Genomic DNA, 26,832 nt, shown 5'->3' on the forward strand with positions numbered 1-26,832 from the left:
ATCTCCATGCCCAAGGTAATGCCCGCCCCCAGGGGTCCTAGGCCTGGCCGTGACTCGCTTTGACCAATGGGATGCCAACAAGTATGATATCAGGAGCAGTTTGTGAACTATGAATTGGGACTTGGTCTTTCTGAATGTTGGCTCCCTGTGAAGAAACACATGATCCCATTGACAGCCAACACCAATCCCCAGATGTGTGTGAGGCTGTGTTAGACCCCTCAGGGCCATCAGGCTGACCAGCAGCATAAGTGCCATACAAACAACAGAAGAACAGCTAGCCAAGCCCAGCCCAATCTGCTGCCCACAGAATCGTGAACAAACATAGTAGCTGTCATCTTAAACCACTAAATTCTGGGCTGCTAAGTTTTATTACTGCAACGTAGCACTAGCACACCATTTCAAACGCCTCTCATTACGTCTACAGGGAGCACCTTGCTCTACACAAAGTATATAGTCAGTAAATGAATCTTCCTATAGCTTTCAGGCAGGTACAGAATAAAAATGGTACAGAATAGCTAGATCATGCTGTGATTTGGGGTTAGTCATTTAATTTCCCTGTGACTTTAGTTTATCTCTGCTTTAGAGATCTTGTCTTATTGAACCAAGTTTATGTAAAAATTGATGATGTTAATGATTCCATTTCCTCTAATTACACCAGGATGTCAAAAGGTATTTTTAAATGTTCAGAGGAGACACATTTACCCAGTTTTCTACTTATATTCCTCTTGAGCTGTAGGGAGAAGTCTGGGTACCAGCTGAGCTACCAAATGGCTTTCATCTCACTGGTCCCTCACATGCTGGGGTGAGTTCCCTCCTTGGGAATCCTTCCTGCTGAATAGCACAACCCAGCAGACTGCTGGTAAGGGGAGACAGCAAGTCTTATTCCCAGACACCACCAATGAATGTGGATCTTCCGCCCTTCCCATGAAGAGGTAAAGATGAAAACCATGCTTACCATATGGAATCTCTTGGGGAAAATAGAGCTTTGTCATTTCAAGGTTTTCTTTTCTTTTCTTTTGTGATTCTCCAAGTAGTTTACCTTTTGGCCCTGGGTTTGCAAGTTACAGTCAATTATGTAAATAATTTGTTAATGATTACTGTGACAGATAAGTATAATTTGAAAATGAAACAAACAGTCCCTGTATTAAGTAGGGCCCTTTCTCTCAGAATGATTTGTTTAATGAGTCATATCATTTTTTATCTCTACTCCATGGAAAGGTCAACCTGGCTGCATTTCAGTTGCCAGTTTTCTAGAAAAAAAAAAAAGTTGTCCCCTTTGTACCTAAGCAATGCCATGCATGCACACAATTGTCTGGCCTCTGAAGAAGGTTAGTTTTTCTTCTCTCCCACAGCTCAGCCCACAGAGGAAAGTGCAGCAGCTATCCAAAGTAGTTTATTTCACAGTGCTCTATCCAACAATCTTTCAACAGCTGCTACTATATCAAGGTCAAAACCCCAGGACAGATTGCCTCACTCAGGAACCACTGCATGGCATCCCAGATGGAGTCCCTTTCCTTTGGGGCACCCTAGGGCTGCCATCTGGGTAGACACTGTTGGGTACCTCAGGGCTTTGGTGGGGGGCATGTTGGGCTTTGTAATGAATGTATATCAAAGGTGTGACCTTACAGGACCTGGATGGAAAATCTCCCCAGTTATCTGCTACACCAAGTTCCCAACTAGCATCAGTCATCAGTCAATCCTAAAACAACTCCTGAGCCGGGGATTTAGCTCAGTGGCAGTGCGCCTCCCTCGCAAGCACAAGTCCTGAGTTTGATTCCTGGTACCGAAAAACAACAACAAACTCCTACTTGCTTGTTATGAGAGGTCCAGTAAGCTGGCAAAGAAGCATTAAATAAAATCTCTAGTCAAGAATATGAACGTTCTACATAGGAAAAAAAAAAAAAAAGATAGAGAAAGAATTCAAACTGAACACAAATAGAAGCAAAGGGACCCAAGATCATTGCAAAGGAATAGGAACCGTGTTAAAGCGCAGTGGTGGGGAGAACAGATCTAGGGTTCCTGGACCCAGTTCTTTCACTCTGGATCTCAGTGGGGGCGGGGCGTGCATACAAGCCTCGAACTCTGGGTAGCTTTGTGTGTGTGGTGGCTTGAAGGTGGTGGTGGCTTGAAGGTGGCAATGGCTGTCACAGAACTGAGCAAATGGATAAATACAGGGTGTTGTGGAAGCTGGAGCTTCCTCACCGGGGCAGAAGGGATATGCAAACATGGAAGGGAGGAGAGCAGAGGTCCTGTGAAACCAGACTGGAATCAGAGGTAGCAACGGAACTCATGAGCTCTACCTTCACCCCTCACTGCTGTGGATTGAAACCAGGGCATTGGCTTGGGGCTACATCCTCAGTCTTTTTAATTTAACTTTTTAAAAATTTGAGACAGATTTTTGTTAAGTCACAACTTGCCCAGGCAGGCCTTGAACTTGTGATTCTCTGCTTCAGCCTCCTAAGGTGCTGGGATTATAGGTGTGCACCACCATGTCTGGATTATTTCTGGTTTCTGGATCCATGCCCATCTTGATCCAGTCTCTGAGAATGTCTTTCCCAATTACTTCTGCATCTTAAAATTCCACCTCTCCTCCAGCGGGCCTTCTGTCCTCCAAGGAATTGCCTTTTCTCTGAACTTCTATTGTACTATACCTCCAATTCACTAAAAACACATTATCAGTGTTTATATTAGAGTAAAATTCTATATGGCGGTCTCACCTTATCTATTACTAACACTATCCAACTAAGGACCTATGTTTGATTCTTTCAGGGCCAAAGCATTCAATAATGACTTGTTGAAGCCAGATCTGGTGGCACACACCTGTAATCCCAGAACTCTAGAGGCTGAGCAGGACTGCCGAGAATTCAAGGTCATTCTGGGATACATAGTTCGAGGGCAGCCTAAACTACACAGCAAGATGCTGTCTCAAACAAACACACAAACAAAATTTGACATGTTGAGTGGAAAAGGGAAGATGTTATTTTTACTAATAAGAAGAAATACCAACATTCTGCAAAAATATGAAAACGTAACTTCATGTACACTCGAAAGGAAAGATGAACCTGTATTAGTCAATACTTACTAGAGTCAGATGTAGAAGAGTGTAAGTGATCTGTTCATGCAGTAGAGACCAGAAGAATCCAGCCGAAAGCCCAGAGCCCAAGGCAATGTCTCGTGCAAGTCCGTAGGAAGGATTCGTACCAGGAAGGCCCAAAAGCCAGTGGTGGAAGCTAGAAAGTCTGCACCTGCCCAGTGAAGGGTCCGTGCCACCAGGCTGAGGGATCTGCACCAGAGCCAGGAAGCAACACTCAAGGCGAAGTCCAGAGCTCCCCCAAAGAGAACAGCAATTGTCCCTGGTGACAGTGAGGACCCGTGCTCCTCCTCTGGTGAGAACAGCCACGTTCGTATCAGGAAAACCAGCCACCGCAAGGTTCTTCAGGAAAATCAACAACATACAATCCTCCCCTCCTCGTCTACTTTTATGTCATTTTGGCAACAGTCCTCAGGTGGCTCTTCCACACCCAGAACCACGCTGACTCAGTTCAGCTGGGCGTTACCACTTAAACTATTAGTTAATCCACCACAAACCCCAATGATAAATCTTGGGTTTAACAAGCTCCATGCAGATCCTCAGAGAGAATGCTCTCTAGAAAGCTGATAAGGTTGCAAGATGTATCAGTAAAGGTATAGTTTTTAGAGCAAGGAAGACAATCAAGCTTCTCTAGTCAGCCTTCAGCAGTGTGATGCTCAGATTTTCAGGAACACGTCCACATTTTGGGGGTCATAATTTAAGAGTGTTGTATGCAGCATGTTAAAGCCATGCCATGGTCAGAGTCCAATAAATGGGATTGTGTGTACTAGAAAAGAGACTCTTGGAAAAGGGAAGGGGCTAAGAGAAGGGAGAAGGCATACAAGTTATCTTTATAAATCCCAAAAGATTTTACATGGAAGAGGGATTTGATTTATTCTGTGTCATCTAGTGGGGTAGGGCTGTCTAACAAGTGAAGTTGTCTAACTTGAAAAGGGTGGTTTGAGGTCAAGCATTAATGTTGGTGTCCTGGGAGAGCTCACGAGCAGCGTGGTTCAGGACAATCATGTACACATGTGGGCCAATCTGGATGACTTCTAGATCCTTCTACCTCTAAAAGGCAATAGATGACGCTCATTAAGAAGTCCCGACAAACACAATTGAACAAAGCAGTCAGTGACAGAATGCTGTGCCATGAAGTACAGACGGTTCCTGCAAATGGAGCCATGCAAAGAACATTCAAGTCGTTAGGCTCAGTGTTGTGGAGAAGCGGGGTGGTCCGACCCGGGGAGAAAAGGCTGGGAAGGTCTCTGCCCTGTAGAACTGGGTGTTCACATGGGGAGCAGATGATCTGTAGGGATGGGGAGGTCACACTATGTTCTGAGAGTTTTATCAGAGGAATTAAAGTAGCAAAACCAAAAAGAGATCACATGGTGGGTTTGAAGCTCTATCTCTTCCTAGCTGAATGACCAGGAGCAGTAATTCGTCTTTCCTGGACCTTCACCTCCCCGCTTTGAGTCAGGGGCCTGGATGACACGGCTGAGATTCCTTCCCCTCTGTGAGGAGCTGGCTCTTTGAGTTGTATTATTAGCTGCCGTTGTAGATTCATGAGCACATGAGAGGAGTATTTCAGGAAGATTAATTTAATATGCAGGCTAGATGGAAGTCTGAGGGTGGGCAGAGTGTCTGAAAGGCAGCTCCAGTAACTGTCTCAAGATGATGTCATTCAACTTTAATATTGTTTACTCAGTTTTATGTCAAAGTGTCAGGAAGTGCAAAGTTTGTGCCTCTATGTGACATTCTCATTTCTAGGGCAAATTAATTCCCCCTCCTCCTCTCCTTCCTCTTCCTTTCCCTCCTGTCCCCCCCCGCTTTTCTCTTTCTTTTCCCTATGTAGCCCAGGCTGGCCTGGAGCCTGTGATTTTCCTGCTTTAGCCTTCCAAGTAGCTGGGGTTATAGTCATGCACCACCTCACTTGACTCTTTTGTCTTTGTGAATAATTTTAAAAACACAAGGCTGATTATCATCATTTAAAACAGTACATCAGTGACCCAAATCTTTCTTTGCAAATATTTCTTTTTCCTGTCCTTCTGTTAGAATGGTTGAAATAATGGCTTATTTGGAGAGAATTTCTCTGCTACCATGTCCTGAAAACTATTCGACCCTATTCCCAAAGTATTGAGACCAACTGTGGAACCTCTGTGTGGTGTATTTTCTTCTCAGCAAACCTGGCTGCCCAGAAAGTTGAGAACGCTGACCTTGTACTCCTGTCTTCTTTCGGCAGGCACTCTGTTTTATGATAGTGTCATCACACATTGTAGATGAGTTCTTACCATGACAGTTTGCTCTGTTTCTTAAAATAAAACGTTTTCCACAGAGAGGCGAATGCCTTGGGCTGCTCCTAGGAGGCGGTGATGCCTCTCTAGGTCACTGGTTTGCAGCCGGACACAGATGGTGTGCGAAAGACAGTCACGTCTGACTGCCTTCTGGTGACTGGGATTGCCAGGGGCTGTGGGCAGGGCTGGGAGGCAGGAGGGAGGGGATTCTTCGGTAGCCTTAAACTGGAAGTTTAGCAAACTGGAGACACTAATTAGAGGACCATTAGTCGTGGGTCAGTGGCTGGAATCTCCTCGAGTGGCCTGACTGTGATCTATGACGGGTACCGCCCAATGCCTAACAAGGGTGGCGCGGGAACCCATAGCCCGAACAGAGGTTACGGGATGAGAAGACTGAGGTGGCCTGAGGAGGGAGGCGAGGACGGCCACCCCTGTATCAGTCCCCTCAGAATGGGTCTCTGCCACTCCAGAGCCTCACACCTGCCTCGCTTCTTTCTTCCTTTTCTGCCTTCGTTTCTTTTCTCATCCAATGACTGCATAGAAAATAGAAGCAGGAGAAAGAGGGTTTAGGAGGTAAAATCACCTCTTTGGGATGGGATTTCAGAATGGAGAGTCATGGAGATCATTTTAGTTTCTTGCATCAGACTCTGGGCTTAGTGGGTGAACAGAGTGGAAACTGGATTTACACGTCCTTGGTCACTTCAGGCACAGCATGGCCTCTTCTTCCTCATGACTAAATTGTGGTCTGTGACTTGTACTGGTCTGTGGGATAATTTTTATTATTAATCTACAATGAGATAACCACAGAAATCAAGAGAAAGCATTTAAAATCTTGCCAAACTATTTGGCATTGTTGTGACATCAAGCCCATTTTTATTGTATTTTACCAATGCATTCGTCTCTTGTGGATTAGGAATTTTCAAAAAGATCCTTCCCTATAGAGAGTTCTGGGAAGCACTGTCTTCCAGCAGTTTGCCAACAGAGTGTATAAGTAGGATCTACTACATGCCAGTGTCAGCTCTCCAAAGAGCTAACCACGTGGGCTTTGCAAATCATCTGCTAACAGGGTTTAGGGGAGATTGTCTGATCCTTCCCTGTGCCAAGACAGAATCTGGAAGAACAGATGCCATATCCTGATCATCGCTGGATTCTACCAAAGTCTCTGGCACTGTGCTAAGAACAAAATAGACACACTGCAATCTCTTACCGAGTGAAGTTATTACTCTGCACTGTGGTAAGCAAAGCGAGGAGAGAATTTTGGAGTTGCGTTGATTTAAGCAGGCAGGTGGTGGTTGTCTTTCTGTTTCCCCGTGCTTTCTCCATCCCATCTGGAAGATAAACTTCTGGGGTCACAGACACGGACTGGAGATGACTCTCTTGCTGAATTTAAAAACCTAAATAATTGGAATCTAAGGCATTGTCACAGGAAGCCACATTCTTCATAGATAAATTGTGTAGTTTTGTTTACCTGTTTTTATTATTATTATCATTATTTTGGTACCAGGGATTGAACTCAGGCCCTGAGTTTTGGAGGCAGCAGCGGAACCACTGAGTCAAATCCCCAGCCCACCTGGTAATTATTTCTTAAAATTTAGCTTTTGGGTGTTTGAAGGCAAAGAATGTCAAGTAACTATGTTCCTTTGGTGCCAACAAATGGCTCGTGACTTTGTTGTGACGTTGGACAGCACAGTGGCACCCAAGGGTCTCTGTAGGAGGCAAGGCCTAGGAGAGCTTTCTGTGGCCTCAGCCACTAGCTGTCCTTCTTCATCCCTTATTTCACAGCCAAGGACAGATATTGAGAGAGTAGCCTCTTGGATAATAAATTTTAGCCCTTTCCAAGGACTTATGATGCAAACACAACTTACTTGGGGATGAAATTTGATAATACAAAGTCTCACTGAGAAATGAACTTGGTCAGAGAAAAACCTTAATAAACTGACATTAATTCCTATTAAATGCAGGACCCAAATACCCAAGTCAGCACTAGCCACATCTAAACACGTGAGAGAGAGAGAGAGAGAGAGAGAGAGAGAGAGAGAGAGCTCATCTCAAATAGTAACATGCTGATGAAGGGGGCTATGAACCTGGGTGTGCACGGAAGTTCAAAACAAGCTTAATAACCACTTCGACATGATTTTCTAGGTCTGTTTTTATTTAGTATAAATGTGGTATAATACACAAAGCTCCTACAATCTCACTTATAATGCATATAACAACACCGATGAATCATGAATGCATTATGCTAAGTAGGAAAAAAGACAAAAACTATAGAAAGTATGATTTCACTTATGTGACATCTGGGAAAGGGGACATTGCAGGGAAAGAAAGTGAATCTCAGGTTGTCAGGGACTAGAAATAAAGGAAAAGAGTTGCCTAAAAGGCCACAGGAGAACTTTTTGGATGGTGAAACTTCAATATTGATTATAGTTGCGTTTATGCGGCATATACAGTTGTCAAAACTTCCAAAACACTACGCTAAAAAGGGTGACTTTTTCTGCTTTATATGCCTGTACACAATGTACCCAATTCCTCATGTATTGATTTTAAAACATGAAAAAAATCAGTGTTACCAGAAGAAGTAATCTGAAATAAATGCAGTTTTAATTTTTATTGAGTTAAAAACAGTGCTTTTAACAACCTGGGGAGAAGACAAAAGGTAAATTTTGTTTCTTTGGCAAGACACGCTTATGTAATATCCCCCTCCAAGTGGCTTAGACCTTAGAAAGCACCTCTAGAAAGGAGGTAGTGCTTGCTCTCCAGGTAAAACACATCTTCCGCATCAAGCTCTGGCTGCTAACCAGCCGCAGGCACACTGGATCCTTCTTTCTTTGTACCTTTTCATTCCCAATACCGCTAGGAGCAGCGATACTCTTTCCTCTCTGAATTTCAGTCTCGAGCCATTTTTTCAAGGAGATCATTCTGTCTACCCCAGGCTGTCATCTTTTCCCCGCTTTCCTGCACTTCTGTAGTATTTATTGCTCACATCATTCTCCTTAAAACTATTTTTCATCTCATGTACAGGTGTGCTTGTCTTTTAGTCAAGTGCTGTTAGAGTGCTTTCAAGGCAGGGACTGTGCCTTGCATTTCTGTGTACGGTAGGCAGCCCCCAAAGAACAGGTGTTTAATAAATGTTTCAAATGATGGCGGTAGCAATGATGACATCACCGAGGACCTGCACGGTCTGCTTCTTATCCAGCTCAAAGGGTATACTTTAGCCTACGCTGAGTTTTTAAAAGGCCATATTGGAGGGAGGGCAGGAGATTGTCCAGCACCCTCCTCAATCACCTCACTGTGAGAAAGTTATGCATATGAGAAACCAAGAATTTTAATTGGCGAGCTTGCTCATTTGGAGATAAGAGTGTGTTACAGGCTTCAGTGAGACATCTTTGGGGCTGGGGTTACAGTTCCCAAGAGGGAATATTTTAGCATCTCTCTCCCCTGAGCTGCCAAGAATAATGATTTTAGGTGTGAGACTGCAAATTTCTCGTAGACTTCTTTAAGGTCAAGGGGACCATCTGGAACTGAAACGAGAGACCTACCATTAGGCAGGGCAAGGACAGAGGGAGGCAGAGCTTGCCGAGGAACAAATGGCATCTGGCCCCTCTTCTGGGAAATTCTTCCCCTTATTCTTGCTATTGTCTATTTAAGTTTTTAGAAGACAAAAACGAAAACAAAACACAAGTAAAACAAATTGAAATAGAAGAAATAATGAACGGTAACATTTGAAAAACATAATTGCAAGGCAGTAGACAATGAAAATCTGCTAAGGGTCAAGAGCAGAATTTTCTGTCCAATGGGAACGTCCAGAAAACATCAACAAATGACCCAGGCTGTTGAAGCAAAAAATTCAGGAAGATTCTGCTTGGAAGAAAAATGGCAGGGAAAGTACAATGTCTGCCAAAGCCGGCAGAGAGTTTATCAAAGGGTTTCTTAGCATCTGCGTTCTGTAGCTTCAACCCCCAACCTTAAAATTAAACCAAATTTAAGTAAACCCCAGACTCACACTCTGTCTCTCCTCTCTCTCTCCCTCTCCCTCAGCCTTAAGCAAAGGTAGATCCAGCCTACCAGAAACCACTCATATTTCAATATTCTCCGCACTTTTAAGGATCTTGTCATTTTTATTGCCAGCCAGTGAAATACTCAGTGCCTTGGTCAGAAGCTAGAGGGCAACATCAGAGCCGTGGATGTTACCTAGGAGGGCAAGATTCAAGCCAGAGCCTAAAATGTTCCATCTGGCTTGAGTTCCCTCTGGGGTACTTCCCCAGAGATCAACGTCATCAAAACTCAGGAGTCTTCTCCCTCCCAAGCGCACGATACACTCACACTGTTTACTCTGCAGGAAAACGGGGAAGTCCCCCTCTGAGTTCCACTTCTCACAAAATCAGAAAATGGCAAAGCAACACGTCAGGAGTTCAAGCCCCAGATCCGTACTTGCCTGTGGCTGCTTACTAACAGATATCAACCGGCTCAAAGCACGCACTTTGGAAATTATGTAAATATGTGTATTTATACAGTGGATTATGAAAAGCTTTTAAAAACAAACTGAGGTATTTACATCACAGACCTTGAGACTTCAAAAAAGTTGTTATGCTCCATTATGTCAACTTGCATTTGTTAGCATGAGGTCTTTTAGGAAATACTGCCTCGCAAAGACACGATGAAATGGTGAGAGGAAACCACAAGAAAAATAAGGTTACTGAACCTGCTTCTCCAGACCACCACCCTGCATGAATGAGAGGTGGAAAAGAGCACATCATTACGAACTGTGACAAGAAATATGGACAGAATATTGGAGCGAGCCCCAACCTAAGTAAACAAACTCCATAATGGGGGAGGAACAGAAGAATTTACTTTTTTTTTTTTTTTTTTTTTTTTTTTTTTTTTTTTTTTTTTTTTAACTTGAATGAACTTTGTGGGATGAGGCATGGAAAGATTTAATTCTGGCAGGGGAAAATAGTGTGCTTTCATCTTTAAAGCACTTTCATTTGAATAAAATAGCTCCATGAAGCAAAACAAAAATATCTAGACTACTGTAATCATTGCAGTTTTTTAAAACGTGGTTTTCAATTTGATAAATCCAAGATCCTCATGGCATTCTGTATGTAGAGTTGAGTACTTTTAATGTCTTCCTCTATTCACAAAAAGTGTCACCTTAATCTTTATCTAACAGGGACATTTGCCCTATTGGAAACTTTTTTTTTAAAAAAGTACTTCTTGAAACTAGTCACAGTGATGCTAAGATTTCAAAATGGATTGCTGACAAATAGCCAGATGTAGGTCCACACTTACAGAATGCTATACATGTGAGCTAACACCTGTAATATAATAAACTAACTAATTTAAAAAGTAACAAGACTATATCGTATATCTGTGTTTAAATAGATGGTACAGGTGTGTAACACTTTGGTAAAGGACACAGAATTCATGATAAGAGATTGACTCGGGAGGACAAATGGGGAATGATCTAAGGTAGGAAATCAAGAGGCTTTGAATTTATCATTTTATATATATCTAAATATTTATGTTATATACATAAATATTTAAAAAATATCCAGCAAATATGGCCCAATGCTAACATTAATCATTTCTAGTAGGTAGTAGGTAAGGAAACACCTGTTTGTGATTGTTTTTATCTTCCTGTTTAATAAAATGCAAAATGCTAAGGAAAAGGAAAACCTAGTTGCACTACTGGAACTAAATAATAAATATGCCAACCATAAATGAAACAGCTGTCATTGGAGGGAGACAAATTCCAGTGACAGAAAGCAAATCTGATCTTTGTATATCTGATTAATTTTCAGATGGAAATGAATGAGGTGCCCCAAGACAGAAACCTAGGGTTGCTGTTGATAAGTCCAGTTTTTCACTAGCCATGAACCTAATCTTCCTTCTCCATTTCTGGAATCCCTCTTCCATGTGTTTTCTGTAAAATCAACACGATTCCTTCCTCTCAATCATCCTTCATCTATATATCATGTATCTACTTACTGCAGTATGTGTAAGATTTGAGAATATAAACTCACTATAGAGAGGTGCGTTACCAGTGAGATTCTACTATTATTTAGCTTAATTTGCCGGTCAGACCTCTGTTCTGATGTTCTGTCTACAGCCTAAGCCAGACCTCTCAACTCTCTTGGTCACTGCACAGAGAGCAGAGCATTCTCTCTGGACACTTTAAGACTGACTCCCTCCCTCCCTGTCTCCTTCTTCTGCAATCGGATTCAGGTAGCTCCCCTTTTTCTGAGCACCTGTCTGCTGTGGCTCCTGGTGTTTGAGCTTCATGCCCTGCTGCGCCACTCACAGCTCACCAGCTCACGCGTTAGCTCTGCTCTGGCTGATTTTCCAGCCCTGTGATTTGAAACTACTCATCCTATTTCATGGGTGGCTGACCGAGGGACTTTCCAATTCTGCATATCCTTAGGGGAGATTCAGAATAAAAGTATGAAACGAGAAGTTTTCAGAAGTATAGACTTTTATAGGGAAAAGGAAAATACAGAAGAATAGATACAGCTGGCTAGCTGGTGGATGACAAAAAGAATCGGCTTCTAGTTCTCCATATGGACAATCTGGTGTGCTTGCTTCGGCAGCACATACACATATCAACAATCTATTTCAGTCTCTTTAAAATAAATGGCTATTCTCCCCTCTGCCTTGAAGTTTGTTAAAACATCCCAGCAGTGTGGGGCTGGACATATTGGTACACGCCTATAATCCCAGCATACTACAAGGCTGAGGCAGGAGGATCACAAGTTTGATTCCAGCCTGAATAACTTAGTAATTTAGTAAGACTCTGTCTTAAAAAATATTCTCTCAGGAGGACTGTGGGGCCTGAAACCCAGCCAGCCTGGATTCAAGCTCCACTCACTTAAGGTCTCTGAGCCTCAGTGCCTTCAAATGGAAATAGAAACAACACTGGCATCTTTCTTTAAATGTGATTTTTTAAAAAAATCTTTACTTTTCTTACCACTCAGAATGTAGCCACTACCCAGCAGAAAGAATCACCAGAGATGATATCCATGCGAGGGCCCTGACAGCCTGGGGAGACTCAGGCCATGTGACTCTCGGGCTCAGGGCAGCAGCCTGAGAAACAGACTTCTTCAGAAACTGCCAACTCAAGTGTGAGACTGGTGTTTGGACAGGGTGACTGCAAAGGTCCTTCCTATTCCGGGATTCCACAGTTCTAGGACTATAAATTGTTTTCTAGGAAGAAGTTAAGGTGTCAAGTTAAATCTGCACCCAGTTACACAGACACACTGGACTTGACAGAAGTTCATTAGTTTACCGTTTACACACACACACACAAAATCAGGTCTTGCAGCGACAGGGGTTGGACGGCTCCATGGAAAAAACTTATCTGCAGCTCTGCAAACTGAAAAAGGAATTCAGAGGTCCTCCGCGCAGGCCTTGCCCATTGCTCTTTGTATCTCTTCTTCCAAGTTGGCTGTTTCTGGGAGACATTCAGCCTTCACTCGGTGGGAACAGGGTTCCCAGTGGATACATTTCAAGGGAAAATGGGTGTCCAAAACTGGGTTCCAAAAAGCAAAACCCTCAAAACTACCTCACTCTAGAGAATTTTTGAAGTAACTTAGGTAATAGGAAAATAACTTATTTGCAATCCAAACATTTTGTGACTATAATGACACATTGTGTATTAACTATTATTTCAAACATGTTAAAAGAAAGGGAAAACCTAAATGCCAGAAAGGAAGCCCTGACTGATGTCTTCGGCAGGATGTCATAGCTCCCAATAGAAAATAGTGGATTTTTAGGATTTGAAGGAGAACACAGTAGTTCACTTACAATAGAGGTGTGTGCCTGAAACCAAGTCTCATCAATGGGATCACGCTCCACACATCTGAACCTTGATTTCATATAATTCCACGCTTTCTTCTGCCAAGTGCAATCAGACTGGAAGTGGTTTGGGAAGGGTTTTGTACTTTAGTATTCAACACATGCATGTGGATGGGCTTCAATGAACACTTAAAAATAAACATTTCAGAGCTGTTTTATCATCATTTCTGAGTGACTGTCAATTAGTAAGACTCTTCCCCTGCCCCAGGTGGCTGTCACTGTGGAATCCAGTGAACCAGGCAATGCTATTTAAAGGTCTTCTGCTCGACTGGACATAATAGTCTACCATGTCCTAGGGTTCTGTGGATGTGCAAGTTTGAATTTCCCTAAGTCAGGGGAAATAGTGGAAAAATACTCTGGGGATAAGACCTGCTGTGAAAGAAAAGCACATATTCCACCATGCATGAGAAGAGAAAAAGCCACTGGATGAAAACAGAAGCTGTTAGTGTTAAAAATGTGATCCTGAACTGACCTGTGCAGATGGATGTACCCTTGGCTTGTGCCTCTTTTACATCCCAAGGGTCTACAGTTACCCTGGGCTTCGTGGCACTGCTGAGTTAGGGAGAATGGAACTGTAGAACAAATATTAACTTCACCCCCACCTTAAAGGTGATTTGGAGTTTCAATCTTGACTGAAACCCAAGCTTCTACCACCCACCTGGCCAGGTATGACTTGAACCAGAGCCCAGCAGTGGCATGGGGAGAGGTGTGTCTCTTTCATTTCCATCAGAGGGCATTCTGGGGTACCAGGAAGGAGAGGGCTGCAAGCATCCCAAGAGAGTGTCAAGAGGGCGGGCTGTGGACTGAACTCCTGAGTTCCTAAAGCCTATTTTCTAGCTCTACCTTCTTGGGCAAGTTACTTGATCCCCCAAAGCCTCAGTTTCCTAATGAGCAAAATGTGGTAACCCAGTCCTTATCTCAGTGTTCTCTCAGGTCAAGTAAAGTGACACAAAACAGTTGGGGAAGTGCTAAGTAAAGTAAGAAACACTAACAAAAAATGAGCGATCGCTTCAAAACCTGCTCCATCCGAGTTGTGCATCCTTCTTGAAATATTATCCTGTTTTTCCAGTTCCTGGACTGGGACAGTTCTGAAGGAAAAAAAGGTTGCTCTAGTTTATGAACAAGGGTCCACAGGGAGGTAGCTTCCCGAAGGTCAGCACAGCTGCTTCTGTGAAGGAGAATGGCCTTCCATGTCCTTAGGATCATTGACTTTGGCCCTCTCTAAGCCAGGTTCAGTAACGAATTCCAATGTAATTAACACCTCCTCCTGGGGCTTGCTTTTTTTTTTTTTCCTATTGTTTACAGCTTCCTGTCATTTAAGGACTACCAATCTGGGACTCCTATGTTTAACAAATATTTAAAACCTGACAGATGACAGCTCTTAGGTTACAACTTGGTTAAAAATAGGATTCTCAATAGGTACCTGCTAATAAAACAAAAAGGAGGGAGACAGACTTATTAGGGAAGGTTGCCTGACAGATAGTGATTACGATGACGTGGATTGAAAATGCTGTGACAGGAACAGAAAATGTCAGGTCAACACAGCACTCTCCATGGAGGGAACCAAGGGCTGAGAGTTACGCAACAGGCATACATGGCCGGGGCTGTGCCAAGAATCTGCTTCAATCAAATGGAGTGACCTTCTTGGAAGTGGGTGAATTTGCCCGGTTATTTCTGGCAACAGTTCCGGTTCTCAGGCTCTTTATCCTACCAGTTGTACTTCTAAAGTAAGAAATATGTTGTCTGCCTGATACCAAGACCTTCATGCCAAACACACTCTGCAAGATGGGAGAGGAGTCCTGCAAACACTGTGCATATGAGGCCAACAGACTACAGTTCTGCAGGAGAGCAGCACCTTTGCCTAGCTGTCAGGCAGCTAACCTGGCTTGGAACTGATGCCCTATCTTTTCCTAAAATGAGAAAAGCGATGTGGGCACCCACACGTACCCAACACATACAAGTGCACGTATATTTAATAGTATTACAGTCTATCATAAAATGTATGCATTGGCTACGAGGAAGAGATACTTATCTTTGAAGATACAAGGCATATTGTTATTTTGGAGAACAGCCTCAGGAAAATTACAGAAAAGACGGTTTCTTCCCTCACTTGCCTCTTTGCCATCATTCTTTTCTTATTATGCAGTGGTTTTATTAACGATGTCAGGAAATTTGAGCTTTTCCTTAGAGGCAGGCCAGTGAGTCTCTCACTTCTGTCACCAGCCAGCCTACCCCCCAGAGCCGCCACAGTTTATTTTCCCAGCACTCAGTGGACTTCTCTTCCTGTCTGTCCACACAGACCCAAGAGCTTCACACCACAATTCTGTTTGCTATGGATTTCCCCTGAGGAATCCTGCTCCTGGGCAGGCATTCTTTTTGTAATCTATGGCCCCGCATCATCTGGACTTATTCTTTCTCCACTTCCTCTTCTGCAAGTCTATCTCCCCTCTTATTGTGAAGGTGTGTGATAAAATCCAAATGTAACTTGGTTATTCTTCACCATCAAACTTTCAGGGGCCCTCCTCCCTACAGAGTCAAGTCCAAGGCCCTTGCTATGTATGAACTCATTTCTAACCTAGGAATCTTTTGCCTGTTTAGCAGGAATCTTGTCCCATTATGGAGACCTGGCAGCCTGAGGCTCCAACCCTGTAAATTATTGTCTTGCCATCTGCACAACATACTCTGCTTTTTCTGGCTTTCATGCCTTTGAAAACTCCTTCCTCTGCCGAGAATGCCCTTTTCATCTTGGCCCAAACTACCTATTATCTCAGTTCCAGCGTATTGATAGCTGGTAGATGATGCTTTCCTGGGCAGTCCTAGCCAGTTTTAGAACCTGCTCCCTCTTCAGGGTTCAACAATAAACCCTGTGTGATTAAATCAGAGGCTTACACTGGTCACTTCCTCCTCCAGGCTTCCAGCTCGGCGGGGGCCAGGACTGACAACCCTGTTTTCATTACCTAACAGTCTTGGCTTCTAGTGGCGTTCAGCAAATGTTTATTGATAGAAAAATATAAATTAATTAACTTGACTTTTTTAAAAGCTCCTTAGGAAGTAGGTTTGCCTTCAAGAAGAGCCTGACTTTTAAGAACATGTCAGAACTAGGAAGAGACTTTAGCAGTGACCTGCTTTAATCAGCAGGCTTACACCTTGTACACTGCAGTCACCAGGTAGGAAAGTATCCCCTAAATCCACGGAGGCAGAAGGCAATGGAACCCATGTGAGTCCCAATCCCAGTTCAAGAGCTTTTTCTGATGCCTCCATTCAAAGTGTCTAAAATAGGAATTAGTTACATCTCATCCTGCAGATGTAACCTGCATAGGAGAGTGGGTAGTTCTGGGGGGTCAGAAAACTGCTAGTTAATACAACTGAATTCTGAATCTGAAAAAAAACTGTTATACTTGACCTTTAGACAGCAAATCGATTTGAAAAAGACTGATGACACATTTCAACAGGGCAGCGCAAGAGAGTGTTGGGAGTCACAGGAAAAGAGAGAGAGGCCAGTAGCTATGTGTGAGAATTTAGGCCTGATGACATTCAAATCGCACTAAACTTAGGGCTACCCATTTAAGCAGTGTGAACTCTGGGAGGCTGAGGCAGAAGGATCCCAAGTTCTAGCCCAACCTGAACAACTTAGTGACAAAGAGGCTCTGTCTCAAAATTTTTTAAAAAAGTGAAAAGGGCTAAGATTGCCACTCAGTGCAAAATGCTGGGTTCAATCCCCTCTATCACAAACAGCAACAACATGATGACAGAACAACATGAAATCCTTTGGTCTGAACAAAATCTGTCCACAGGTGCCTGTGACCAGCCTGTCCCGTGGGACCCTCCCTGGGTTCTTCCTCCAAGTGGGTTGGGCTCAGGACTCCACAGGAAAGGCTGGTCTCTCGGTATCTGAGGATCCTCTTGCCAGGTCTTCCCAGAAGGCCTGGGACAACGGAAAGCAAAAGGAAACACAATTTTAAAACTTCATGTTTGTCTACCCTCAGGAAAAAAATAATTAGAATGTGGGAGTAAGAGTTTATTTACTGAATTTAAAAGAGATAGATAATGGGAAATAGGGAGCTAGATCTTTTGTAAAAAGGAAGGGGAGCAGGAGATGAGGGGAGGACAATGGGACAGATGACGTGTTGGTACTTGTACCAATCCCCAGGAGGAACCATGATGAACTGCGAGGATGTGCCGATACATATACCACCTAGGAAAGAAAGAAATTATATGTGCTACCCTCAGGCTCGAGAGTGCACAAAAAGTTCGTAAGAACTGATGTACTGAATTTTAAAATTAGGTGAGTAGGTATTAGGTGGGAAGCACATCACCCTTTTTCCAGATGAGGTAAACTTGAAGTGGCAAAGAATTGGCCCAGGGTCCCAGATGGAGCGACAGGGCACCCAGGACCTGGGTTTGTAGGCCTTATAATCCCTCTGCTCTGGCTTCCCTCACAGTGGCGAAAGCACTCAGGACTTTCTACTGTAGCGGAATCAATCTGCCCATTCCAGAAGACGGGGAAACCCATCCAACCGTGGCCAGTGGGGATGGTGCTGCTCTGAAAGGCCGAAGATTCGGGTCTAGTTCTGGAGGTCTGGAAGGCTGTTTGAGTGAGGGTGGTGGTGAGACTGGGAGAAAATGAAAGATCTATTGGATGCCGGGGCTTTGTGCTTGATAAGTCGAAACCGCATCGCTGGGAACTCCCAGCTCCTGCACCGAAGACAGCAGAACTCCGACATGAACAGAGATACCCTGTATTGACGGGAGTTACTGTTTATTCCAGGAGCCCTTACCTTTGGAGGGGTAAGACGGTAAGCCAATGAATAACTGTGCAGTTTGTGGCAAGAAATTCCTGCGGAGTAATTTATCCAAGACAAAGGGCAAACCACTTGCTATTCAAACAACACTTTACTTGCCAAGGCTTGCTTCAACACTCTTGTGCCGCTCTGCCCCCGCCCCTGCTTCTACACGATCTTATTACAGAGAATGCCAGTCTCAACCGTCCTACCTTGAAAAACCTGCTGCGCCAACCTGAAAGTGCCAGGAATAGCCATTTCCACTTGGCCCTTCTGAGACTCTTCGGAGACTTTCTCAGGACTGTGCTCCTCCTCCAAGCGGTGTGGCGTTGCCCTATCCACAGAAGACCTGGAGAAACTGTGGGGAGGGCAGGACGAGGTATTTTCAGCCTCCCTTCTTTAACGTGGGAGCCGAGACTCTGATGGACGAAGTCACACTGCACTTACTGACATTTCACGCCAAAAGATGTGGCAGAAGCAGATTCAGATCTAGATGTCGGCTCCCCGAGACCACATTAGTGCTGAAGCCTTAACTTCCTTGTCTGTAAAAGGAAGGAACCACACGGGCTCAGGAGGACTAAGATTTTTGCCTTGATTTCCACTGATAAAAACAACCAATCATTTAAGCCACAGTAGTTTTCTCCTGTATTGCCTTTATGACTTTATCTAAATGAACTGTAAGAACAGTAGAAAAGGACCCTAAAAGATTTTTGTGTGTAAAGACATATAACACAAAACCGCTCAAACTGCTCTAAAGCGCAGTTTGGTGGCATCTAGAACATCCACAGGTTGTACGACCACCGGTTACCTATTTCCACATTTCAACACCCTGTCCCACCAAGCAGTAACTCTTTGTTGCCCTCCTGCTAGCTCCTGACAACCACTAGCCTACATTTCGTGAAACTGCATGTTCTGAACATGGTGTGTGATGTTTTGTCACATATATTCCAGCGGTCCCTTAACATTGTATCACCTAGTAACACCGTGGCCATCTTAGCTGGAGTAATTACCCTCTATGGTGTTCTCACAGCCGTGAAATTGCCGAGCGACACACTTCCAAGGGTGGTTGTTTTTCATACAAATGGAAAGATGCAGTGTGGGGTCTGGCTGCTGTGACTTGGCATACTGTTTTCCAGGCCACATCAGACTCTGTTCTGGAATAGTTAAGGTATATTTTGGACAGTGAATAATAGCAAAGGGACACGCCAAATGCATTATTATTTTACGAGTGAGCGTTTTTTCCCTATGGCAAGGGCTAACAGTCCTTCTTGGTAACAGTGAGAGGGGAAAAATCTCCACATCCCTTGGCTACTTGATCTAATGGGGAGCTAGCTCTCCATCACTCTTACCAGCTCTGGGCTGAGGCCAGCTGCAGCCTGGCTGCAGGAGCACTGCATGAGGAGCAAGAAGGCAGGCACCCAGGTGTTTTCATAGGCCTACCTGGCCTTCTCCTTATCAGCCCTGGTATGTACCTGAGGACAACGGGGTGAGCTGTTCCATGAAGTCAAGGCAGGGTGAGACTTCAGGTGGATTCTGATGCATGGGACTAAATAGGAAGAGGCTGCTGGGCAGTTTTCCTGCCCATGCCTGGGGGAGCCTTTGATCAATTCGCTTCTCCAGCAAACAGAAGTCAGTCTTTTCAATGAGATCACAGAGTTCATGGCTGCCTACCGTGATCTGCCAAAACTGCTGTTGGTGAACCTCCTTCATATACTTAGACTGAAAAGGAACAATTCTGATAAGACTGTCAAAGAAAACATATACTGCAACTCACCCAGAATTCTTCCCTATCAAGAGGCCTCAACATGTCAAAGAAAAATAATTGTGTGCCTAATACTGTCAAATTTAAAACATAATTTGATGCCACAAATATAAATCTTTTTTCTAGTGACAGCTCAACACTTAGAAAACTTACTTCATCATTTCCTTTCCCAGTTAATGTCAAAATGAAAATTGATGCTGGATACATAAATGAGTAGGAAATGCTTTTTCCTTAGAGAATTTCTTTTTTCCCCCTCTCCGAGGATGAGGTGGCAAACAAAAATATCAAAAGAAAAACTAATAAAGTCTTCTTTCCAACCTTTAACATGAAGGCAAAAGGTCACAATGAGTTCAAAAATATTTATCTTATAATTACTGCATTAAAAATCACAAGTGCAGATAAATGTCACAGCAGGCACTGAGTATAGGACCAGTCAATTTATGAGGTGGCTTAAAATAAAGATGCTCTCTGTGGTATTAAAATGACTGTGAAAATTTTAAAACTTTCTCTTTCTTTTCAAATATGCCAAACATCTGAGGCACCAGTTCTTAGTGGATGCCTTGAAAAGGACTGTGACTCTGTTTGCATGCAGGTGGACATGCACCATTCTTAGGTGAGGTCATAACTTTTTCCTTTTTTAATCCCGAAAGAGTTGGTGATTCAGAAACAGGAAGATTCCTCGCTGAAGAGCTGGCTGGGCGACTTGGTCTCTTCCGTTCGAAGGTTCCACGACATCAGCTCGGTGTTCACTGAAGGCACTTTCTAGGGATGAGTGGCTCTGGCCAACACAGACTGCCCATATAATGCGTTGACCACCGACGACGACGAGCAAACACCTGCCCACCAAACGCTATTCACCTCTGGCTATTAACTTCTGTGTGCAGGATGCAGCCTCCGTTTTTCCAAAATCTCCTCTGTTTAAACAAAGCGCAAGCCTTCATTTTAAATGCAGTCTTCATTTTGAGTAATTTGATGCAATATTATTTGGTCAGTTAAACATGTTTCACTGTCATCCCTAATCAGTGGGTGACATTCTACAAAGGAAGGTTCCACAACACGAGCCTGCAGCTTCAAATTCCCCAATCCAGAAAGCTATGAAGATAGAGTCTTTCCGTAACTCATTTGGCAGTTAACCTGACCTTACTTGAACTCATCTGGCAGCAAAATGTGACTTGAACTGGCACGAAGCTATTTATAGTCAGTATTTATCTATCTACTTAGTATGAACAATCATCTATTTTGCAATGGAGACGTTCATGTTTGATTATGAGATGCTGACCTGGACTCTGCTTAGGTATCACACAATACCCAGTATGTACTGTATTGCCTCCGTAAAGTTCAAAAAATCTGAATTTCAAAACACATTTGGCCCGTCAGGTCCTTACATAGAGCTTGTGGACCTAGTCTATATATTTTGCCTAAAAAGATACACTGTATACATATATGTAATATTAACTTTGATTTTTTCAGTACTTGTGAGTTTATATGGTCACTCTTATTTCCTCATCATTTCAAACTGACTCTACATATAGCAAGTTAATTCTGATTTGTGAAAAAAAAAATGAAGCTTTGAAAGTACTTTACTTTGTCTCCAATAATGTTTCAAAAGTATAGGCAGAGGAAACAAGCAAGAGTAGCTGCCTACAGAAAGATACACACTGCACAGTATCTCTATAGGTGAAATCTAAAAATATTAAACCCTTAGAAGGAGAGAGGGGCAGGGAGGGGTCAGAAAGGGAAAAGGGAGCTGCTGGTAAAAAGGTAAAAACTTTCCATTATGACAGGAGGAATAAGTTCTAGTGATCTACTGCACAGCATGATGACTATATTTAGTTATATTATACAATTCAAAATTGCTAAAACAGTAGATGGTAAATGTTATCACCAAGAAAGAATAAGTATATAAAGTAATGGATATGTTAATTAGCCTAATTTAATCACAGTACAGTGCAAAATATGTCACATTGTACTCTGTAAGTATACATAGTTATTATTTGTCAAGTGAACAATAAAAATAAATACACACAAAAATAAAAATAAACAACAGAAAGAGTACGTGCCTGATTTTGAAGATTGCCTATCTTGGTCTATATACAGCCTAGCACATGTAGGTAAAATAAGTGAATAATTATAAATTGATCTGTAATATAGTAAAATAACAATATGTTGATGTAATAACCTTTTATGACATCAGTTTCAAACTCTGCCCTTCAATTGCTCTAAAATGTTAGGTTGAAACTGATTCCTCAGTGCCGTCACAAAATTCATAACTTTTCTCCCCTCAGACACCTGGCCAGAGTCCCAGGTAGGGTGAGCTTGTGTGGTGTTTCCGGAGAAACTGTTAGCGAAGATGAATAGGGAAAATGCTCAAATAGGCAAAGCAGAGGAAGAAAGATTTAAATGATGACTAGACATATATTTAATATGCTTCAGGAAAAAGACCATTATTCATTATTGAATGAAATGGAAGTAATGCTATTTATCTGTTAGAAAGATCAACAGAATCAAATAGGTGATTCCCATAATGCAGAAAGTGAGTCAGGAGCTTTTCTTTGGAAATGTGCTTCCATTTCAGAAATGCAGGGGAGGCAGTAAAATACCTTCCTTTCTCCAAGATCTCTATTAACTCAGAAATAATGGATGAGAGCAGAGATATGAAGCCCTCATAAAAACACAGCCAGGTCAACAAGACTTGACCATGACCCGCAGAGTTGTCTTAATTTCCATAAAGGGAGAATGTGTCTGTTGGAAAGTTTGGCAGGGTGAGCGGTAAACATGTGACTATTGGTGATAGAAAAAGGAGAGAGAGACAATCAGATGTTGGCCCTGCTCATCCAAGCCCTATTTAGGGGAGGAAGGCAGGTTGGTCTCAAAGCCAGAGGACTTCCAACATTCCAAGCCACAGAAGAGAAGAGTGCATTGGTAAATCTACGCAACCAGCTCTTTGTTCTGATCCCATGCTTGCTAAGAACCTTCTCATTATAATTATCTTCCCTGGAGGCAGAGAATGTCTCATCATGCTCAGTGTATGCCACGAGCCTCGTGACAGCTACACTGTGAGTTATTAAAGTGGCTTTCCGACTTTATGTATCAAACTCAGGAACTGACGTAGAGAAATGTATCCATACCAAATAGGTTTGGAAGCTTCCAGAGGCCTTTCCTCTGCCCCCATGGAGTCTCCCTAGTCAGCTGCCCTGCTCTCAGCTTCCTGGCTGGACACTCCATGCAAAGTGTCACAAACAGTCCCAGTAAGTTAATACAAATATAGTACATACAATACACAGAGAAAAGAGTAACAGGTAAAGTCTTAATGTTTTGCCCAAAGGAATTTGGGCAGTAAATTTTCTTGGAATAGCTCTCTCTCTCTCCCTCTCTCTCTCTCATTGAGAACGGAAGATAATGAAATCGGTTTCAAGTGAAAAAGAGCTGAGGGACTGCAAACTGTGTGAGGGTTGTCATGTGTAAGGCATATATTAAAATTTCTTGTAGTACAGACTGTAAAAATAAAATCTAAAACAGAAAGCTATACATTAGTAAATAGTGATCTGATTCTCTTGGGCATATTGACTTTTGGTTACAGGGAGAACACTTGGGCCAGCAACAAGGGCTTTTCCCCTCTGTAGTATCCAGGGAGGAAAAATAGCTCTAGATCTTTGTCCAAAAGGAAAAAAGCCCGTGTACAATAAATACAGTATGTGACAAATAAATCAAATGCTTTTTACACTGATAAGTGCCCTAGAACCTAAAACACGCAGTTCTTATTTAACAGAGGTGGTGAGATGGCTATTTTTCAAGAAAAGGGATGGGCATGAAGCATATATTACCTTCATATTCACTGAATTTATGTTGCTTAGGTACAGAATTCCAGCAGTGTCATTTCTAGAAATAAACTCTTTTCTTAGAAATATTTGGATAACAACCTTGACACAAGCAGAAGTTGTCCTGTTTACTGCAATTGGGAGATTTGCATTTTTCTTGAAGAAACTGTTGTTGGGTAGTGAAACTCTGGATTCACAAAGGAAACAGTGTTGTGTCCCATTGTTTAGTATGCAGCTCTAGTAGCTTTTGCGGTGTTCTGATCTGGACTGGCTCCCAAAGGTACTTTTGTTTGGAGCTTAGTTCCCAGCTTGGTACTTCCAGGAGGACCTAGTGGGAGAGACACGGGGTATGAGGGTCTTGCGCCCTTGAAGGGGATTGTGAAGCCCATCTCATCATCTTTCTTTCCCTTCCTAATCATAAGGCAAACAGCTTTGCTCTGCTATGTGCTCCCCAGCAGGATGGGCTACCTCTCTCTAGGCTCAAAACAACATGGCCAACAGGGCATGAACTGGACCTTCTAAAGCTGTGAGCCAAAATCAATACCACTTTTCACAAGCTGACTAGTTGAAGTACTTGCTACAGTAATGCAAAGCTAACTGAGAAAGGTCTGTTGCCACTATGTACCTAGTTTATTGCTGTAGCTAAAAGTCTAGTTTCTCTGACTCTAGTATAATTCGGTGAATATTCAGAGTATACATAATGAGCCTATGGAGGTCAAAGGGAAAAAAACAAAGACAATGCCTTTGTACCAAAGGAGCTTCTGGTCCAGTGAGGAACAGACAAAAAAGGCAAATATTTTGGTGACATAAATAAGACTAGCCACCTAGCCTTGATCTCTACTTATTTGTTGCTGTGAACTGTTTAAACTCAAATGTCTTACCTCCACAGGGGGCATGACCCTTGGCCTTATGCACTTAGAAATCTGCTTGGTAAAGGTGCATTTTTCTAGGTCAGCTCCTGCAACTGATATAATAAAAATCAGAAAACCAATTTCATATATGATTACATAACTATTAGTTTTCTGATTTGCATGATGATTACTGAATGAGATTACTGAATTTACTCTGAAATATTTTTGAAGATCTAGTGAGATGCTATATCCACCAATCATACCTTCTGATGACAAGTTAATCTTTCTAAAGCACTGTTTGAATCCTGACCATCTTGTCAGAAAGCTCTATGCTTTCAGGGAGGTTAGAGTTCACTGCGTTTGTGTAACCCTTCTGGTTTGTCCTAAAACCACCTTTCTAGTTTCATTTCTAATTACTCCAGCGATAGGAAATATCTACAAGGGGCTGCTTGCTCATTATCTGAATATTTATCTCTACTGCCTAGACTTTGGCACTTTAGTTTATGCTGTTTTATTCTCCTTGTAACTTCCTGTGGACTGGCTTTTCATGTCACTGTTATCGTGCAAGGTTATCAAGCCTCTAGATTATATCACCTTGTCATTGGCTCCTTCTTCTGCTATTAAATACTTGAAATGCGGCTTGTGGCAATTGAGATGGGCTGTAAAATATACATCAGATTTCCAAAATTTCATATGTATATATGATACTGTACATAAAGTGAAGCATCTCATTGTTTTATATTATGTATAGAAACACTTCATCTTTGTTTTTTCTCTTTTAAAAAAATACTAGAAAATAAAAAAACAAAAAAAGAGACGACTAGACACTATAAAAACAAATACATAGCTTGCATTCTGTTGCTGTTGGACAGCACTGGTTTGGAGTCCTTATCGCTAGCACACAACCACAACTGCTTCTTTTTTATCACATCTCACAGGTGGATGTCTAATCTCCCCAGTAAGAGTTACTGCCTTGGGGACAGACTGAGTGTTAGGTTGCAGGTGTCCCACACAGCACAGGCACTCAGTACGTAGCATCCTCCATTCAAACAGGATGAATGTATGAATCACAGAAGACTAATCACAGCAATTCTCTAACAGATAAGCTCCCAAAGTGTTTCTGAGTACATCCAACGGGGGTGGGGGAGTACTAGTCTTTCTAGGTACATGAACATTCAAAAGATTTGAGGAGTACTCCTTTTTTTACATGTGCCTTTGGTCAAGAGGTTATATTGGTTGCCTGCTTTGAGAAAGTTTTATATTGCCTATTTTGTCCTGTGTGTGAAGGATGCTTTTTATGATATTGTGAAGACTGGTTAGTTTCTATCTTGTATTTTTCCACTTTGTATGATACCTTTTCCCAGTCTTCAGAGCTTTGTGCTTTTGGTGATACTAACAAAAATTACCAGCAAAGTTCTGGGATGATTGAGTAACTTTCAAATTGACTTACTTTTCTCAAAGTGGCTGTGGGCTGAGAATCATTAAACTACCTCTTTTGCAAAGTACATAGCAAACAGGTTTTTTAATCTCCTGTTTGGAAAGAAGATTACTTTATTCAGTTGTGGTTTCTGTGGAATTTTAAGTGCAATTAAAAAATGAAGGAGCACTTGTTTGGATGCATTGGGGTATTATATATTCTTGCAATTCTTAGTTGTTCTTTTTTCACTTTAAAAATACTGAGGGATTTTTGTGGGCGGAGCTGCTAGGAAAGGGAAAAGAAGGTCAGGAGGAAGTATTGAAATGATAGACATCCCAAAGCAAAGAACTCCTTCTTTGAGAGAATCTCAAAGGGATTTATAAGCAAAGGCTACTGACCAGGCTCTGTGGGAAGTAAACCTGAGTCACAAGGAAACAATCCATTTCCCAAGGTCACCAGGCAGAGGGAACTGTGGTTGGAGGAGCCAGTGTTCCAAAGTTGGCCATCTGCTTGAAAAAGTTTTCTGTTCTCTCAAAGGTACACACAATTCTCACAAGTGAGCTAGTCTAATAATAACTAGTAAAGCTAATTTACAAATAGCTGAAGGAGGAACAACCAATACTATCCTCTGAGACTGGGGGTATGGGTAAACTGGCAGGGTCATATAGTTAAAAAGAGACAGTGCTAGAAAAAATTAGGATTCCTATATTAAGGAAGCCCCACGCCCCAAATCTTGAACCTATCATGAAGAACAAAGTACAAACAATAACTTCAATAATTTTCTGCTCAGAACTGCCACATAATTATGAGCGATACTAAATTTCTCAGGCAGAAATCCAAACTTGACATTTAAAATTCATCAGAGGTATAAACTGTGTGTCATAAATAGGAAGAAAGGAGTGTGACCTTGTACTATCCATTAACAGCTATGAACATGGGCATGTGGAGGACAGGAAAAAAAATTGCATGTGCTGAAATACATTGAAAA

The 26,832-nt window shown here is 42.4% G+C and overlaps 1 long non-coding RNA gene across 9 annotated transcripts in view; it reads right to left on the minus strand.

The window, feature by feature from the left end:
* Window positions 1–10,256: 10,256 nt before the first annotated feature.
* Window positions 10,257–26,832, minus strand: part of LOC104869373 — a 21,552-nt gene continuing 4,976 nt past the window's right edge. Inside the window, exons 1-5 of one of the 9 annotated variants that reach the window (XR_004516292.1) lie at window positions 24,458–25,155; window positions 23,583–23,904; window positions 19,912–20,672; window positions 18,209–19,150; window positions 10,257–17,140 (exon numbers count right to left, since the gene is read on the minus strand). This is a non-coding gene — a long non-coding RNA (uncharacterized LOC104869373). The other 8 variants (XR_004516294.1, XR_004516293.1, XR_004516288.1 and 5 more) reach the window with 8 other exon arrangements.

Source organism: Fukomys damarensis, unplaced genomic scaffold (genome assembly GCF_012274545.1).
Source record: "Fukomys damarensis isolate Sample0158 unplaced genomic scaffold, DMR_v1.0_HiC HiC_scaffold_8, whole genome shotgun sequence".
Taxonomy (NCBI): domain Eukaryota; kingdom Metazoa; phylum Chordata; class Mammalia; order Rodentia; family Bathyergidae; genus Fukomys; species Fukomys damarensis.